Source organism: Rattus norvegicus, chromosome 9 (assembly GCF_021556685.1).
Source record: "Rattus norvegicus strain SHRSP/BbbUtx chromosome 9, alternate assembly SHRSP_T2T, whole genome shotgun sequence".
NCBI lineage: Eukaryota > Metazoa > Chordata > Mammalia > Rodentia > Muridae > Rattus > Rattus norvegicus.
In genome coordinates, this window is record NC_141542.1 from 34096822 (window position 1) to 34117173 (window position 20352).

The following is a 20352-nucleotide window of genomic DNA, read 5'->3' on the forward strand; positions in this document are numbered from 1 at the left end:
GGTCAAATATCTTCACAGTCATGTGCAAGAAATCTTTGGAACATTTTCACCTTTCAGAACTAAAACTCCAGTACACCAGAAACACCAACTCCCTGTTGCCCCCACATAAGTCCCTGGCTACCACCTCTCTTTGTGATTTTATGAATTGAATCTTGTATGATACCTCACATCAGTGAGATCATATATATCGTTCTTTGTTAGGTCTATTGTAGTTAGCCTCAAGATTCATCTTCTAGCATGCATCAGAATCATACACACCACTTTTTATCTTTATTAACTTGAATATTTCTTATTTATATTTCGATTGTTATTCCCCTTCCTGGTTTCCGGGCCAACATCCCCCTAACCCCTCCCATTCCCCTTCTTTATGGGTATTCCCCTCCGCATTCTCCCCCCATTACCGCCCTCCCCCCAACAATCACATTCACTGGGGGTTCAGTCTTGGCAGGACCAGGGGCTTCCCCTTCCACTGGTGCCCTTACTAGGCTATTTATTGCTACCTATGAGGTTGGAGCCCAGGGTCAGTCCATGTATAGTCTTTGGGTAGTGGCTTAGTCCCAGGAAGCTCTGGTTGCTTGGCATTGTTGTTCATATGGAGTCTCAAGCCCCTTCAAGCTCTTCCAGTCCTTTCTAAGATTCCTTCAACGGGGGTCCTATTCTCAGTTCAGTGGTTTGCTGCTGGCATTCGCCTCTGTATTTGCTGTAGTCTGGCTCATACACACCACTTTTAAGAGTGGACAATACTACCCTAAATGATTATTCCATATTTTATTAAATGGTTCATTTGCTAATTGGAAAGTAAGTTGCATCCATATTTCTACTGTTGTAAACACTGGTATAACTGCTTCTGTAGTAGACATGGGGTTGGAAAAAGGAAGAATGCTTGATGCAGGTGGAAGGGTGAAGAGGGTAAATATAAGAGGAGATGGAGAAGGGAGAATGCATATTTTTGATACACATTGCATGAAACGTTCTAAGAGTTATTAAAACTTTTGTTTAGGGCAAAGAACAATTACATTTCCTAACAGACTACAGGAAGTCTTTAAGAATGTTACCTAGTATCGATTGTCTTCCCAGTGCTATGACAAAACACCTAGTAAGAATGAATTTAGGGGGCTGTAGAGATGGCTCAGCGATTAAGAGCACTGACTTCTCTTCCAGAAGATCATGTTTCAATTCCCAGGACCCACATTGCCGCTCACACATTTCTTTAACTCGAGTTCCAGGATTTCTGATATTTACATACATACATACATACATTCAGGCAAAACACCAACATACAAAACAGGAGAGGTGCACTTATTTTAAATAACAAGGGAGTTAAAAGAATAAATAATTATCCTGACTTACTGTTATATAGGTTTTTATTCCATACTCATGGACAAGGTGAGGCAGAGCACTACGTTTAGGCATAAAGTTGCTTATATCTGACAATTTGGAGAAAAAAAGGAAAGGTGAGGAGACCAGAGAAGAGGGGCTGAAGACCAACCAGATCTACCTTTCAAAGGAATATTCCACTCAGGCCTTGGTTCCTAACAGCTCGTTTAGAAATGAATTGAGTTTTCCAGTTTTAGTGGTACATGCGGTAGGATTTTCTAAAGAGGGCAAAGACCAGAGGATCACTGCTTCTAGGTCATCCTAGAAATGAATTCATGACTCTGGGGCCCCATTAACTCCTGAACAGAATGTTACCTCAAGTTGGAAAACAAGATTTTATTTAAAATAAGAACATTTATAAGAAAACTTGAAGAAAGATTTATTGTTTGATTTTATGTATATAAGTACACTGTCAACCTCTTCAGACACACCAGAAGAGGGAATCAGATCACATTACAGATGGTTGTGAGTCACAATGTGGTTGCTGGGATTTGAACTCAGGACCTCTAGAAGAGCAGTCAGTGGCTTAACCTCTGAGCCATCTCTCTAACCCCTTGTAAGGAATCAGTAATTTCAAACAAAAGCATCAATGTTTTTGTATATCCTTCCCAGATTATATAACAGAATTCCTCCCTCTAAAAGGAAATTGATACTTGAAAAAAGACATTTATTTGTATATTATGCATTTGCATACCTGTAAGTACTTCTGTCCAGTTTTATGGACTATCTAATATTTTTTTAAACAGACATCCTTGGGTTTTGTTCCTTGTGTTATAAGAATCTGATCAGATTATGGCCTTAATCATATTAATAAGAAATAGATGACATTTCAATTATGTAAAGCTGTAACTCTTCTCTGTTTCTGAAATATCCAGTTGCTGAAGAAAAATATTTAACTGAACAGAGGAGGTTAATAACTTTGAAAGCATGGAGGAGAGTTACAAACAAGGTTAGTGTGAATGACAGCATGCTGGAGTTTACTAATGAGTAGGCATTTCTTCAGGGGAGTGAAGCAGCTGACTCTGTTCCCCATAATTTATGGTATAATTTATTTTAGCCTTGTCTTTGTTCTGGAGTTGTCATTTTTGCGTTTTTATTTGCTTGATTTTAATTGCTTTTGAAACAGTTTGCCATTTTACTAAATTGTCGCAGGTTTAACAACTTAAGAGCTATCATCAATACAGCAGAAACGTAGTCCAGCAGAGAGAGCATGGGACATATAGTTGATGTTGTAATACTTGAAAGCAAACTAAGGGGGTCCTGACAGAATTTGGCCTTATATCATTAGAGAGCAATATTTATATTTACAAATAGTCTGTTTTTCTAAGTTCCTCCTTGTATCATGTCTGAGGAATATTCTGTTCAATATGGTACTTTAAATTTTAGTTTAAATATTCAAAGAAAATCAGAAGCAGACTGGACATACATGTAGCAATCAAGTAAATGTGTGACATCCTGTAAGTTTTAAATTCTAGTGTGGAAGTTACAAGTCTGTGCATATATGCCAGGCATTTTCAAAAAGATTCATTTAAATCCAATTCATGGAACATCTGCAGCTTAGTCAGCATTATTCTGGACATAAGGATACAGAAACATATATGGCATGGCCCCTAATTTTGAGACAAAACAGGTTGGAATGGAGTACCAGTAGCTATTGAAAACGCCGAAGTAAGATAAAGAGGCTTACTACCAACACTGTAATTATACCCTTCCAACTTCTTAATGTTACTGAGAAGGCAAGTGGACTGGACCTTAAAGCAGCTGCTGCCATTGAAGGAGCTGGCAGCACAGCTGTGCTAAAGTCCAAGGCGAAAAGACCTTAAAACAAGACTTGGATTCAAGCCACCTAGTGAACGGCTAGCCTTTGCTACATGTTGTAAATGGGAGATACCATCCTAACTTCTCTGCGTTTCTGTTCCTTTTCTGACAAGACTGCATAGAGTAATGCCTGTCAGGAAGGATTGTACTGGGAAGGAGATAGTAAACTATTGATTAGACCATCACTATGAAAGCACGTTATTTTATAAGACAACCACTCAAGTACACAGTCATCTGAGGTGGTCTTTCCCTATGTATAATCAGCATTTGTTAAATGACAGGTAGATGTGTGTGTGTGTGTGTGTGTGTGTGTGTGTGTGTGTGTGTGTGTGATGTATTTATTTATTTTATGTATGCAACTACACTGTCCCTCTCTTCAGACACACCAGAAGAGGGTGCTCAATCCCATTACAGATGGTTGTGAGCCACCATGTGGTTGCTGGGAATTGAACTCAGGACCTCTGGAGGAGCAATATGTGTTCTTAACCTCTGAGTCACCTTTCCAGTCCCTGATGGCTATATTTTTGAGGTCAGTGGAGGCAGGCATTGTTATCTCAGGTAATATCATTGTTAATGCTATATTCAATTTATTTGTGATGCAAGAACCCATGGACATAATAATATTAACCTGAGGAAAACAGTGCTAGTTTGATTAGAAAACTAGTTTTTAAATATTTGCATAAATACTCTCTTTCCACTATCCTACAAATAAGAAAGTGGAATTAATAAGTGAAAGGAAATTATAAGGACTTGTGGTCTGAATGACTAATGTTAAATGGAAAAATAAAAAATGAGTTTGTAAATATTTTCTAGAGATGGTTTAATTAATGATATCAATGCAGTCTCTGAATATGTTTATCATAGTTTGGGAGATAAAAGTCCAAATAATAATAGTATTATATGTGATAATGAATGCTGTAGGTGACATTGTTGTGATGGTTTCTATATGCTCGGCAGTGGGAGTGTTACTATTAGAAGGTGGGGTCCTGTTGGAGTTGCTGTGACCTTCTTGGAGTAGGTGTGTCACTGAGGGTGTGAGCTTTAAGATCCTCATCCTAGCTGCCTGGAAGTGAGTGTTCTGCTAGCAGCCTTCAGATGAAGATGTAGAACTCTCAGCTCCTCCTGCACCATGCCTGCCTGGATGCTGCCAAGTTCCCACCTTGATGATAATGGACTGAACCTCTGAACCTGTAAGCCAGCCCCAATTACATGTCCTTATAAGACCATGACTTGGTCATGGTGTCTGTTCATAGCACGAAACTAACTAGGACAATATCCTTACTCTGTCTTCCACAGATGGCATACATATGTGAGTAACTGAAATAAGCTAATCAATTACACAAAATCATCATCGAAACAATGGTTATTACAGAAGTAAAGACAGACAGACTTCCTTCATCTTTTAGATGTGACAGTTTCCGATGGCTCCACTGCCAAGATTGGCAGGATTGAGAGAAATAGAACACATGTTCCATGTCAGTGGCACAAAGATATTACTGTGCCTTGTTATTCAAAGGATTGTCTTTGTCACCTGAAAGTTTAACAGAAATGCCAAATATGGGTCTTATGGAGGCCTTTTCAAAAAGAATGCTCATTTTCCCAAGATCCTGAGATGGCTTATATGCATATTACAATTAGAAGAGTAATAGTAATACTGTTTTAACCTCTGGTGTCAGTTATGGCTCTAGTATCTCTCTATAGGCAAAGAGCTTCTATTCTTTCTTTTTTCTCCATCTTTATTAAATTGGGCATTTCTTATTTATATTTCAAATATTATTCACTTTCCCGGTTTCCAGGCCAACATCCTCCTAACCCCTCCCCTTCCCCTTCTATGTGGGTATTCCCCTTCCCATCCTCCCCCCATTGCCGCCCTCCCCCCCACAGTCTAGTTCACTGGGGGTTCAGTCTTAGCAGGACCCAGGGCTTCCCCTTCCACTGGTGATCTTACTAGGATATTCATTGCTACCTATGAGGTCAGAGTCCAGGGTCAGTCCATGTATAGTCTTTGGGTAGTGGCTTAGTCCCTGGAATCTCTGGTTGCTTGGCATTGTTGTTCATATGGGGTCTCGAGCCCCTTCAAGCTCTTCCAGTTCTTTCTCTGATTCCTTGAACGGAGGTCCCGTTCTCAGTTCAGTGGTTTGCTGCTGGCATTCGCCTCTGTATTTCTTATTTACACCAAAAAGTACTAAACTTGCTTTTCAAGCTGATCTCTAAGGAAACTAACACCCATTCAAAGTCCTACCTGCATGTATATCTGGGTCCTAGAGGTGCAGTCAATGATGTGTTCTACAATTAATCAAGTCTGCGCTTACCTGACTGAATTTTTGGTGTACCGTGTCACCTTCCATCATAAAGTTCGAAACTGGAAATATAATTCGTCTTTCACTGATCTTCCATGTACTTCAAACTCCTAAGAGTGTGTCACACAGACACAATTTTACATCTCCTTAGGATACTTTGCACTGAACAATGCTGCTTCCCGCTTAAGTTAGAATGGTGTCAGAAGAACAATATATCAAATGTGCCATGGAAATCAAATAAGACATTTGTATGGCCAGAGTAGCCAAATATACTCTAAGTAAAATGCGGGTATTAGATCCATTACATAGGGGTGAAGAGTGATTGAATCACTATCCAATTTCAAGGAGGGCGACACACTGATAGTGGACTGAATAAAGAAACTGAATAAATCAAACTTTAAAATTCATGAGGAAATATTCATGAAGTGTAGCGATGGGACTCATAATGGGACATAGGAGTATCAACCAAGTGGAATTGAAATTGGTGTTGAATTCTGAGTTGAATTTCAATGTTTCCTATAGTGAGATATTCTAAGTAAAAAAAAAGTGTAGGGAGAAAGTTGTATTCAGCCAAGTTTGCATAGTTCAGCTAAGGCCAGTCCAGGAAACCTGGATCTTAATGTATGATCACCGAAGATAAGTGAATAAAGTCGCAGTAATTCATATAGTTTGCAGGTGAGAATAACCAGTCCACTGTCATTGTGTGTTTCATAGTGTTCAAGCATGTTGGCAACTGAAAACAAGCCATCAAGAGACAGGACTTACATGTAAATGCATGACATATATGCTTGCCTGAAACCTGGCCATAGCTCCATAGAACTTTCCTCTCTAGAGGTGCATCTCTGTGCTTCAGCTCTTTCAAACAAACTTCACAGCTTTTTTTCCACCAAAGGCTGTGTGCTCTGTCTTTGTGTCTCTTCTTGCTCAGCATAGATACCGACAAGATACATATGGTCGTGTTTAAAACTTTTTAAAAGTTCTTTTAATGAAAGATGATATAGAATATATTATTTATACAAAGGCCTTTAGAAATACGCATGCATTGTAAAATGGCTAAGTTAATTAGTGCATACTTTAACTCTCATACTTGTTTGTATGGGGAAAGTCCTCACATGATCTCATTTCTGTGTGCTGTATTGAAATCTGTGAAACATTAGAGTGGGATAGTGGTGAGCTTATAAGTGAAGGATTTTATAGAGAAGTTGTGGAAATTTCAGAAAATATGGAGTGTTCACTAATTTTCCAGAAATGAGTTAAGTTCCCAATGCATAGATGAAGCAGCTCATAACCACCTGTAATTCTGGCCCCAGGAGACCTGATGACCTCTTTTTTCATTTATCTTTATTAACTTGAGTATTTCTTATTTACTAGATTGTTACTCCCCTTCCCGGTTTCCGGGCCAACATCCCCCAACCCCTCCCCCTCCCCTTCTATATGGGTGTTCCCATCACCATCCTCCCCCCATTACTGCCCTCCCCCCAACAATCACCTTTACTGGGGGTTCAGTCTTGGCAGGACCCAGGGCTTTCCCTTCCACTGGTGCTCTTACTAGGCTATTCATTGCGACCTATGAGGTTGGAGCCCAGGGTCTGTCCATGTATAGTCTTTGGGTGATGGCTTAGTCCCTGGAAGCTCTGGTTGGTTGGCATTGTTGTTCATATGGGGTCTGGAGCCCCTTCAAGCTCTTCCAGTCCTTTCTCTGATTCCTTCAACGGGGGTCCCATTCTCAGCTCAGTGGTTTGCTGCTGGCATTTGCCTATGTATTTGCTGTATTCTGGCTGTATCTCTCAGGAGAGATCTACATCCGGTTCCTGTAGGCCTGCACTTCTTTGCTTCATCCATCTTGTCTAATTGGGTGGCTCTATATGTATGGGCCACATGTGGGGCGGGTTCTGAATGGGTGTTCCTTCTGCCTCTGTTCTAAACTTTGCCTCCCGATTCCCTGCCAAGGGTATTCTTGTTCCCTTTTAAAGAATGAGTGAAGCATTCGTATTTTGCTGATGACCTCTTTTAGCCTCTGCAGTTATTCATATCCACATACAGCTGTACACATGTACACATTAAAATGCCAAAAGTTTAGAAAGTAGGTAAAATTTCAGACAAGAGTAAGCACAAGGTTTCTGTTGTATAAAAGAATTAACTATTATTAATGTTACTTTTCTGATGGCCCAAAGCGTATTTTAAGTACTCCTAATAGCATGATGAATTACTGGAGGGCCAGATCAGAGTCAAAGATCATCGTCTTTAGATCCATAATCTTGTTTTTACTGTCATCATCTCTGCTGTATCAGATTTCCAAACTGTCTGAAATATTTTCTAGCAGACCAACAATTGTTCTTGGCAGCTTTGTCCAAGCCTGCTTCAGAATGAGGTCAAGAATCCAATCTGAAACTTTCATTTGTATATGAATCATAGAAATGTCAATGTGTCTCTCCAAACACTAGTGTGTCCTATTCAATATGTGATGTGGACTATCCACCGAGAAGATTAGGAATTTACTTAAGGAGTTACTGGCCATTAAACAGTGAGATGAGACATTGATGTAACTCTAGACTATTTAGTAATTGACATTTATCATTTGGGAAATTTGTACTTGTTGGGAAAGTAAAGATAGTCTCAAGTCATGAAAAATTAAGCGTTTCTTTATTTGTGCAATGAGAAACTACAACAGGATCACAGGAGGAGATGGTAGAGCAGAATGTAAGAGATAATGTAGGCTCCACTTTTGGACGGATCAGACAGAAATCGTCCACAAAGTAGACTAGTAATTAGAAATATCTGAAAATTGAAATCTGTTTGGTGTGTATGATAGTTAATATTGACAGTAAACTTGACAGTATCAAGAATTACCAGGAGGTGAATCTCTGGTCACATCAGTGAAAGCATTTCTAAACTTGGTTGATTGAAGTGGGAAGAGCTATGCTGAAAGGGGAATGTATCATTCCATGGATTTGGATTTTATTTTGAAAATAAGAGGGGGGAATGCAAGTTGAACAGTAGCACCTATCTGTCTCTCCTCCATGAGGGGATGCAATGTGAACAAATTTCTTATAGCTGTCCTGCCTTGCTTTCATCACAGTGATGGCTTCTACACACAAACTATGAGCAATGATAAACCCTTCCTTCCTGAAACTGCTATTTCAAGTACTTCGCAGAGTATAAATTATTTTGAGACTTTGCAGTAAGTTTTAAGACATCAGCTAGCCTACTTTCTTTTCTTTTATACAATCAATGACATATGCCTCTACAGTGAAGGGATCTCATGTAGTAAGTACATATTGTTACCCTGGGAGCCTCACAATACCATAGTGGTATATTATATATAGGTGAACAAGGGCTGAATCCATCTGTTCAAGAATGACAAGAAAACTTTAATTTATTTAACTACAAAGTTGCATTCTCACAAGGTAAACCTTCAAGGAGCCGAATCTTAAAATGAAAGTGATATGAAGACTTTTAGGAGCAAGTTCTTTAGAGTAACCCCCATACTAATTCATGCATGGACTGATGCTGATCAATGGATAAAGGAAGGTGTCTACTATATGAAACTCATGGACACCACATCCATTTGATATAGAATTTGGTACATGAAGTAGCTAAGAATGAAGGATCTAGAGGTTTCCTGAGTCTCACCATACCAGTTTCCACAAATTGCTTCTCAGTGAGACTGTCTCGTTTCCCAAGGAAAAACCATTAGCAAATGACCAGAGAAAGCAGTATATGTGGTACCATCGCCTTGTTCCTAAAATTAATAGATCTTCTCTATAGAGCATCTTAGTTAAAATTCAGTTGGATTTCAAACTCCATTTGTATTAGAAAAAAAACCAGGGTACTCAAAACTGTCCAGTGCTTGGCCTCCACCCCCAAGGTTTCATTTAATCAGGGTGTAATCGCTCTTAGATATTTTTAATATTTACAACCTTTTAAATTGGTGTTAGTGGCTCTCATTTCAAGTGCATTTTATAATAATAATTATTATTTTTAATTATATGTAATTATATCATTTTCTTCTTCCCTTTTTGTCCTGAGATATTTCCAATGTACCTCTTGATCTTTCTCAGATACATTGCCTTATTTTTTAATTGTTGTTACATCTATAAAAATGCATATACATGTGTGTATACATATATAAATATATGCATATACATACAATACAAATATATGTACACAAGTATATGTATAATATATATACAGAATATATATTATATATATCCATTTATATTTAAAGATGAACAAACATTTATCTCTTCAGTTAGTTGTTAGTGGTAAAATTGTTTAGAGTAATCCTTTCAGCTTTTATTAATTACTCAAATCTCTCTTCAGAATTAATTATCATCTTAGTAAAAATATAAAGGACTTGTCTTAAAGTACATCTACTTTTCTAACATCTGAGACCCATGAAAAACCCGTGGTTTTGATATATAGCCAACTGAAGATCAGGGGATATAAAATACCTGGGTCCCTGTTGTTTTAATTATCTACTGTTTTGCTGTTGTTTTTGTTGCTGCTGTTGTTGTTTTTGCTCTCCCTGTGCTATGAAATGCCAGAGTTCATAATGCACGAATGGAGAGCTCTTTGAAGCTTAGGCTATCAAACATTGGTATCATTTCTAATGAGCTCAAACATCCTCTCATTAAGAAAAGTCATGTCCTCTTATTTCTCTTCACAATGAATGTAAATGTCTGAATATTTCTTTAAATTTAGGTGCTATTATAAAGCAGTTATAAAGATAATGCACTTAATTTTTATTCTTAATAGTTAGATAAAATTAGCTCTTATATTCAGCATTTCCCCCTTGAAGAGACTATAAAATCTTTGTTCATGGAAAATTCTATAAAGACAACTCTTTTATAGCATTTGTAAATCTTTGAACACACACACACACACACACACACACACACACACACACACGATAAAATAATTCTCATGAGCTCTACTGGCAAGAAGATGGGAGTCAGAACTACAAAACAATTGTTAGCTAGGAAAAATGGTCATAAATGTGTTTATTTTTCTGGTAAATTTCTGAGGAAATATAAAAGTGTATTGTTATGTGAATTTAGTTTACTGGAAACATTTGTGGAATTGTAAATTCAATCAGCTGGCTGACAAGACTTAAAGGTTACTGGCAAGAGTCAGCCTTCATAAATTATAATTTCACAAAGCTCCACTTCAACCTGCAGGCTTAGCTTGAGAATTTATTTCTGATTGAATTTGTAGGACTAAAACTCGAAGGGTCTTTCCATTATTGCTTCTGTGCTTAACTATCATTAATCATTACTGGACGACTAGAACTAAATTGAGAATGTACATTGATCCAGTGTTTAAAAGAACAGTGAGATTCTGCCAAAAGAGGCATAGCACAGAGCAATTTCAGTTTTGGAGCATTTCTTCATGAGTGGGTACTGCCTATCATTTCATGTCCAGCTGACTTATGAAAGACTTTATTCCTAACAGCAGGTATGGCTTAAGTGTGGACTCTAAGTGTTCATGAATTGAGAACCTGTTCTCTTCAGTGTGGCAGGGCAGAGAGGCTATAAAGTCTCAAACAAAGTCGTTAAAAACATTGGGGAGCTTCCCTTGGGAGTCATTAAAATAAATTTCATGGGACCTCTGAGCTCTACTAATAGTGATTTGGTATAAGATCAAACTGACGCACTATTCATTTTTGACTCCATGTTTCAAAGTGTGATCTTTGCTTACACACGAGTTCTGTTGTCAAAGTGTTGATTGAATGTCCTCTGAGGTCAACCCAATGGTCTTACACCTTCACCCTCATAAGTTTTAAGCTGAATTTAATTTTTTTAGTGAAGTTATTCTATCATCTGGATGTTGTCATAACTATTTTCAATATAACACCTGTTTCTCAACAGAGTTGACTTTGAATGTTTACCTTCTGAAGGGTATTGAGCTATGTACTTTGTTCATTATATCCTCTTTTCCCTCCCTTTATAGCTTCTTCCCAAGGGCTTTTAGTGAGGGCCCAATACCATGGCTTTTGTAATGGCTTCCTCTTTATACAGTGTCTACTGTGGATCATCTCTGGGAGTACACTTCCTTGAGTCAGACATCATGTCCACCTGGGTTACTGCCTAGTTTTCCACTGCATTCTGCTCCTTGAAATGATATCACCTGTACAGGTGGCCTTGACCTCATTTCCTGGGACGACACAGGGCATATTCCTGCCAAGTCCTGCCATATAGACAGGAAGGCATGGCACAGTTCCCATCCCTGGAGCAGAGCTAGTTGAGCATGGGTTGCTAGGTGTATGGCTTGTATTTTCATGTTTCCCTTTAGGGAAATGCTCTCCCTGTTAAGGTTAATAACTCCATTATAATTAGAAACAGCATGAATTCTGGGACGCGAGAATGCATTTCTTAACAAAAATGGTAAATGCTGTGACCTTCAGGACAGCCCTTAAGGCTGTGGGAAAGAACTCAGAAAACATGAATTAAAGGATGTATTATTCATCAACTAGGCAAAATATAAGAATATTAGCAACAATGATTAATGATAGTTAAACACAGGAACAGCAATGGAAAGACTATAAGTTTTAGTCCTACCAAATTAATCAGAAGTAAATCCTCAAGCTAAACCTGCAGGTTGAAGAATATTTCAAGCCAAAATTTGTCTTGCCTGCAAAATGTTCAGAGATAAAGTTAAAGCAGAGACTAAGGGACCTAACCAGTGACTACCCCAGCCTGAGATATATCTATGCAAAATATAAGAAATAAAATCTAAATTCAGGAGATGCGATATGAATTCTATGAGGGGGCTTCCTAGAACTAATAGAACAAAGGCAGCTGCACTAACGAACCAACTTGTCAGAAAGATACAAAGGCAGGCAGATTTCCGAGATCAAGGTCAGCCTAGGACAGAGTGAGTTTAGGTCCAGACATGGTGGGAATGCTAAACTCAGGACAAGATCCCACCCAGATAAATTTATTATTTGTGCTTACAAAGGCAGGCAGATCTCTAAGTTCATTTGTTATGCTACAAAAATGTACTTGTTCTCTTTTTCTAAGGATAAAGGAGCTAAGTTCATAAAATGCTACTTCATGCAATAACCAAAGGAGAATCTGGGTAAACCATTCAATTGATACAGAAATAAAAGAGTGGCTGTTTGATCTGCAAGAGATGAGCTGTCTAGAGAGCTATAGCAGTTCCTTTTTAGAATTTGTATGGTGTGCTTTCTGACTTTGGAGAGAAAACCCAATAATTTTTTTTCTAATGTGTTTTCTGACTTTGGTCTGATCTTTGGTCTAGCAAGAGAGAGCTGTCTCAAGCAGAGAGCTGTCTAGGGAGCCATCTTGGGCAAACTACAGAGCTGTCAACTTGTACCCATGATTGATTTTGAGCCACTCTCTTTCACCACTCCCAAACACTCCTTTACCAGGAGCCCTCTTCAAGCTGAGGCTGGTTCTTGGCATCATATTCCTAATACAGAGCACAGCCTATAGAAAGAAAATCTAAACAGAAGTTTTCTAGGGCTCAACCGGGTACAATGGGTGAAGAAACTGTATGCTTCTTAATTTGTTGTCTCATCAGCCTCAATATTTAGCTCAGAATTCAGGGTTAAATAGTTCAACTGAGCTGCTTAAGCTCTGTCATCATTACTTAAGTCAGAAAGAACAGAGGTGAGATGAGAAAGATAAGTGTTGGCTGGTGAGATGCCTCTGAGGTTAAGAGGGCTTCCTGTACAACCAGAGGATCTGAGTTCATTTCCCAGCACTCCTAACAGGCTGCTCACAACAATCTTGTTAACTCCAGCTTCACATGGCTTTGTGTATTCTGGGTTCTGGGTAACCGGCATCCACGTTCACCACTCTACCCTCCAAACCCATAAATAAGTCAGGTAAGAAGGGGAACATCATCAGGTGTAGGGAGGGGATAGCAAGAGAGGGATGGGAGTGAAAATGGAAATTGGCTGGGATAGGGCCCATTTCTAGTGACTAAGTTGAGGGTTGGGATGAGCGAAGATAGAGGGAGTCTAGGTGTGACACTAGCTTAGATTCCTACCAGAGGGGTATAGAGGGACTGAAGTGGCCACCTCCTCTAGCCAGACAGGACATCTAGGGGAGGGAGGGGGACATCACTCCACCCACAAAACCTTCAGTTCAAAATTTGTCTTACATAAAAAAATGTTCAGAGATAAAAATGGAGCAGAGACTGAGGGAATCAACCGATGACTTCTCCAAGCTGAGACCCATCCCATGTGAAAGTGCCAATCCCTGACACTATCAATGATAATCTGCTATGCTTGCAGACAGGAACCTAGCATAAGTGTCTCCCGAGAGGTTTCATTCAGCATTGGATGGAGGCAGATAAAGGCACCCACAGCCAAACATCAGGCAGAGCCCAGGGAGTGTTGTGGAAGAGCGAGGGACAGAAGTGAATGAGTTGGAGGGGTCAAGGACAGCACAAGAAGATCTACAGAGTCAACTAACCTGGGCCCATAGCAGCTCACAGATACTGGCCCACCAACCAGGGAGCACGCATGAGCTGGACACCTGGACCCCCTATACATTTATAGCAAAAGGGTAGCTCGCTCTTCATATGAGCACCCTAACAGGTGGAGCTGGGAGTGTTTTGGTCCCTGTTCCATGCCATTGGACTCCTTACTCCACTACTTAGACTGCCTGGTTGGCCCTCAGTGGGAGAAGATGTGCCTACACCTGCTGGAACTAGATGCCCTAGGGTTGAGTGGTAACCAAGAGAAACTCCCCTTCTCTGAAGAGTAGGAGAGGAAGCAATGGGGGGGGGCATTTGGTAAGGGCGAGACTGAGAGGAAATGAGGGATGGGATATAATATGAATAAAAAAATAAAAATTAAAAAAATCTTAAAAAAGCATAGGAATGACTAACTGAAAGCAAGAGATTCTTTTCACGTCTGATTAGCCTTGTTGCAGGCCTCTATTCAGGCTTAAATATGTCAAAACCTACTTTAATAAGGGTCTCAAATGCTTCGGATCCACTATCCAGAGGTAGGGGAGAATAGATAGTAAGTAGGACAAGGGGATGTGAATCTATTCGGAATTAGTTCTTTGTGGTGGGAATTCTAATCACCATTGTTAGGGTACCAGCACTGAGTTTAGCAGTGTCAGGATACCAACCATCCAGCTTAAAAGTGCCACCAAACACAAATCAGCAGCAGGAGCCTGATCTAGCGGAAAGAGTCAGGCCTCTGCTGAACAGGCATGAATCAACAGGAGTGACAAGATTAATCTGGAATGCCAGGAGTTCTCTGCTGTGCCTCTCTCATAGAAATGAAGATCATCAAAGACTTCAATCCAGCGAAGCACTGCATGAATAGCTATGCAAGAAGCCATCACTGTCTTTTGAGTTCTACTTATACTCTCTCCAAACATTATGTGTCCTCTCACAGGTTTTCTTCAGCAAAACATCCCATGAATCTGCTTCAGCAAAACATCACATGAGCCATGTACCACATGACAGAACCAGAACTTTCTACTTCACCTCTATGTCTGCATTTCTGTTCACATGAGAGGGAAACACCCAAAGAGAAGAAATTCTGTTAAAACACAATTATTTTATTCTGTCAAAGTTCCTGCAGTTGTTGACATAAGTTAACTTGATTTTGACATTTTCATTTTGCAGTGCTCAATTTGTCTTGAATTGTTTCAATTTTTTTCCTTCAAAGTGTTTCTTCTTGCACAGCTTTAAAACTGCTTGAAGTTCATCCATACTGCATTGAGAGATTCTTATTCTTCTAATAGTTTTCATCAAATCTATATTTAGTACAACATCGACCCCTTTGTATGCCACAAGAAGATTCTGAGGATCTGGCATTGATCAGTTTAGTTGTTCCCTTTCTTTATTCTTATGCTGATACTAAAGCACAAACAAACAAAAATCGACAGGCGGAAAAATCCCAGGTAGAAGTAACGGAAAGAGAAAGAACTTGAAGGACAGGAATGAAGAGTCTGGTTACTATGACCATACGTGATACCACTGTCTGTTACAAACTCAAACTAGTTATTATTATTTGTTGTGCTTTATGAATATTTATTTAATTTGTATATTATAGATGTGTGTGTGTGTGTGTGTGTGTGTGTATGCGTGCCCATGGTATGTGTGGGGTGGTGTATTTGGTGCGTATGATGTGGTGTAGTGAAAGTAGTGTATGTGTCTATTTGTGTGTGAGAGTGAGTGAATGTGGTCTGAGTATTATCTGTATGGTATGTGTGATAGGGTATGGTATGTGTATGTGGTATGCATGCAAATGTATGTGTGTAGTATATATATATACATATATATATATGTAGTGTGTTATACATAACATATATATGTGGTATATGATTGTGTGTGTGATGTTTGGTGTATGATATGTGTGGTACTTACATTTGTGTATGTGTGGTGAATTTGGTGTGTGTGTTGTATGTGATGTGGTGTTGGTGGTGTTGGTGTGTGTGTGTGTGTGTGTGTGTGTGTGTGTGTGTGTGTGTGTGTGAATGCGCAGGCTTTGTGGCAGATGCCTCGGGGCTGAAGAAACAGATGGTTGTGAGCCTCTTTATATGCATTCTAGGAAGCAAAGTTGGGTATCCTGAAAGAGCAGTATACACTTTGGATTAGTCACTTTTCTGCTTCTTTTATAAAACATGTGACTAAGGGCAATTAAAGGCAGAAAAGAATTAACTCAGGCTTTTGGTTTCAGAGAGATAAATGTCTATCATACTGGGCTAGAGACATGCAAGTAAATGTTGGACATTGTGAGTGTCAAGAACAGGAAGCTGAGGAAGCACTTTGAAAAGCCTTTTTACTGGTTCCTTGTGAATTTATCATCATGCACAACAACCCCACTCATCTCCCCTCCCCTTACAGCTGCCTTCCCCACTTGTAACCCTCTCCCCCAATAGACAAGAAAATACATCATTGTGGAAGCTGCAATGCATTCCACAGAAAACTCTTTTGCCTCTACTTTTTTGCTTGCAAGTGTTCATTGCAATGAATAGCTGGTCTGGTACAAGGCCTGTGGCTTCTGCTGCACAATCAGTGCTGAGTCTCTTCTCAGATATCCTGCTATTGCCCGCTGTCATGAAGAGCCTGTAGTTTCGGATCTGTAGGAATAGCTCCTTCATGGACTCCAACAGTTTTAGCAATGTGGTAGACATTGGGGTGGGCCAATTCAAAGCCCTGGATCTGAGCCTGAGAGGTCTGGCTGTTCAGCCTGGAGGTTCTTCTATTCTTATGTCCTCAAGCCTGACTCACCTGCAACCCTGCAAGAAGGGGTGAATCTACCATGATGCGGAGGGAAGGTGGAGCCATAAGGCCGGTTCTTTCATTCTCATGACCCTAGAATTGGTTCTCCCACCTGGGAAATGAAGAGGTATCTCTCCATTTTCTGAGACACTGCCCACTAGACAAGAGACAGGGATGCCTCACTTGCACCCCCTACATCCATGGACACGTGTACTGTGCTGCCCAGGCAACTATAGCCTCCCCTATCCCAGCTCTCTAGGAGTTCGTAGAGAGTGCCCTCTGCCCCCTGCAGTAGCTGCATATTTCCATTCATTCTTCTAGCCCTCTGGGCCTTCTGCTGTATTTCCCAGCACCTGATCGTGCCTATTTCTCTCTTCCTCCACCCTCCCTCTATCTCCTATGATTATTTTGGTTTCTAAGTGTAATTCAAGCATATTGCTTGGGCCTTCCTTCTTGTTTAACTTCTTTGGGTTCATGGGGTATATCCTAGGTATTCTGTACTTTATGACTAATATCTAATTATCACTGAGTACATAACGTGCAAATCCTTTAGGGTCTTGGTTACCTCACTCAGGATGATGTTTCTTAGTTCCATCCGTTTTTCTCCAAAATTCATGATGTTCTTATTTTTAATAGCTAAATAAATTATATTGTATAAATAAACCATATTTTTTGTATCCATTCTTCAGCTGAGGGATATCTGGGTTGATTCCAGATTCTGGCTATTACGATTAAAGTTGCTATGAACATAATGGAACATGTGTCCTTGTGGTATCATGGAAGCTCTTTTGGGTATTTGCCCAGGATCAATACAGTTGGGTCTTAAGGTAGAACTATTTCCAATTTTCTGATAAACCACCAGAAAAGTTTGAATTCTTTGGTATTGATACAGTAACTAGTAGAAGAATCTTTTTCACTGACACGCATCATAAGGAAACACAAAGCTCATCTTAATCATATTCATTACCAGCATCAGAATGCTTCCATGTGTTTTTTTTCTTTTTTCTTGGATATTTTTAATTTATATTTCAAATGTTATTCCCTTTCCCAGTTTCCCAGACATCAGCTCCCTAGCCCGTCCCCCTCCCCTTCTTCTATAAGGCTCTTCCCCCTCCCCAACCACTCCCATGTTTTAAAGAATGTTTATATTATTTAAGAGAGTAGTAGCAATGATTTTGAGGATTGGGTAGTACTAAACATATATTATCTTTGGTGGATTGCTAAGTATTTGTGGCTCCTAGCTTTCTCAGTCTCCTTAATAACATTAGAAGTGATATTAATATCTACCTCACTTTTCCTAAGAAAGTGTTACATTAATAGGTATAAGGCAGAGAAAAAGGCATTACTAATAAATATCATTTTTATCAAAAAAGGTATTGGTGGTTTTTTTGTTTGTTTATTTATTTTCCTGTTTCTAGGATAAAATGGCCTGAAAATAATAATTTATGAGAGAAAGAGATCATCTGGCTCACAACTCCAAGAAGTCAACTTGAAGCAGTTTGCCAAGTTAAATCCATATTCAAGATCAGAGAACAATATATTACTTCATAAACACTAGTGCTCACCTAACTTTGGCCATGTCAGAAGTAAGCCGGAGCTGGTACAGTGATGCAGTGCTAACCTATTATTTTTTTTAATGTATAGCATGCATTCTGGTCACACCCATCCCTCCAGTTTACTTTACCTTCTATCCATCCACCCACATTCCCTATAAGTATCCATGCCATTTTCATTTCTTTTTTTGTGTAGTTTGTTGTAAAACCCTAAAAGGGTTTTTGTTGGTGTGTTTCTTTGTTTTTGTTTTGTGGACTACTAGACCTAACCAAAGCTACTTATGTTGGCAGGGGTGTTGTACTATCTACTGGGCCATGAGTAACACTAATGGCCAAATCACTGGAGAAAATCACACAGCCTCCAGTACCCATTGATTGCTATTAACTCTTCTTGGGTTGGGACTGGGGACAGGAGTCCTCTTCCATCTTTAAGTATTTATTGGGTGGGTCTTATATAGGCCCTGTACAGCGAATTCAAGAATTTCATATGAGATAGTCATTTGAGAAAAGAGACAATCTCTTCTCTTGGGCAAATTGGTGGAGACAAAAACAAGGACCAGATGTAACCAAGGTGTTCTCAGTGGTCAGAATCAAGGTCTATATAATCATAAGAGTTAACAGAAGAACAAAAGAAACTGATAGTCAAAATTATAACATGTTAGTTTAATAGATCATATGCTCTCAAGAAGGATTCAAACCAGAAAATGTGAGGAAAATTCAACCCATGGTTTCCCAATGTAGGGTACTACTAATAATAAAAGATAACATAAGAAATTTTTGTCTGAAAAATATGGGTTTACTTAATTTGGGGGCATGGTATATGAAATACTTCTTAGTTCAAAAAAACATTTTAAGGTAGAACATTGTATGTATCTTCTATGGGTACATTATAGAAAATTGAACTTTTTATGAAATTTTTTAGCCCATTCTTTTTTTTTTTTTATTAACTTGAGTATTTCTTATATACATTTCAAGTGTTATTCCCTTTCCCGGTTTCCGGACAAACATCACCCTCCCCCCTCCCCTTCCTTATGGGTGTTCCCCTCCCAAACCTCCCCCCATTGCCACCCTCCCCGCATAGTCTAGTTCACTGGGGGTTCAGTCTTAGCAGGACCCAGGGCTTCCCCTTCCACTGGTGCTCTTACTAGGATATTCATTGCTACCTATGAGGTCAGAGTCCAGGGTCAGTCCATGTATAGTCTTTAGGTAGTGGCTTAGTCCCTGGAAGCTCTGGTTGCTTGGCATTGTTGTACTTTTGGGGTCTCGAGCCCCTTCAAGCTCTTCCAGTTCTTTCTCTGATTCCTTCAACGGGGGACCTATTCTCAGTTCAGTGGTTTGCTGCTGGCATTCGCCTCTGTATTTGCTGTATTCTGGCTGTGTCTCTCAAGAGCGATCTACATCTGGCTCCTGTCGGTCTGCATTTCTTTGCTTCATCCATCGTGTCTAATAGGGTGGCTGTATATGTATGGGCCACATGTGGGGCAGGCTCTGAATGGGTGTTTCTTCAGTCTCTGTTTTAATCTTTGCCTCTCCCTTCCCTGCCAAGGGTATTCTTTTTCCTCATTTAAAGAAGGAGTGAAGCATTCACATTTTGATCATCCGTCTTGAGTTTCCTTTGTTCTAGGGATCTAGGGTAATTCAAGCATTTGGGCTAATAGCCACTTATCAATGAGTGCATACCATGTATGTCTTTCTGTGAGTGGGTTAGCTCACTCAGGATGATATTTTCCAGTTCCAACCATTTGCCTACGAATTTCATAAACTCGTTGTTTTTGATAGCTGAGTAATATTCCATTGTGTAGATGTACCACATTTTCTGTATCCATTCCTCTGTTGAAGGGCATCTGGGTTCTTTCCATTTTCTGGCTATTATAAATAAGGCTGCGATGAACATAGTGGAGCACGTGTCTCTTTTATATGTTGAGGCATCTTTTGGGTATATGCCCAAGAGAGGTATGGCTGGATCCTCAGGCAGTTCAATGTCCAATTTTCTGAGGAACCTCCAGACTGATTTCCAGAATGGTTGTACCAGTCTGCAATCCCACCAACAATGGAGGAGTGTTCCTCTTTCTCCACATCCTCGCCAG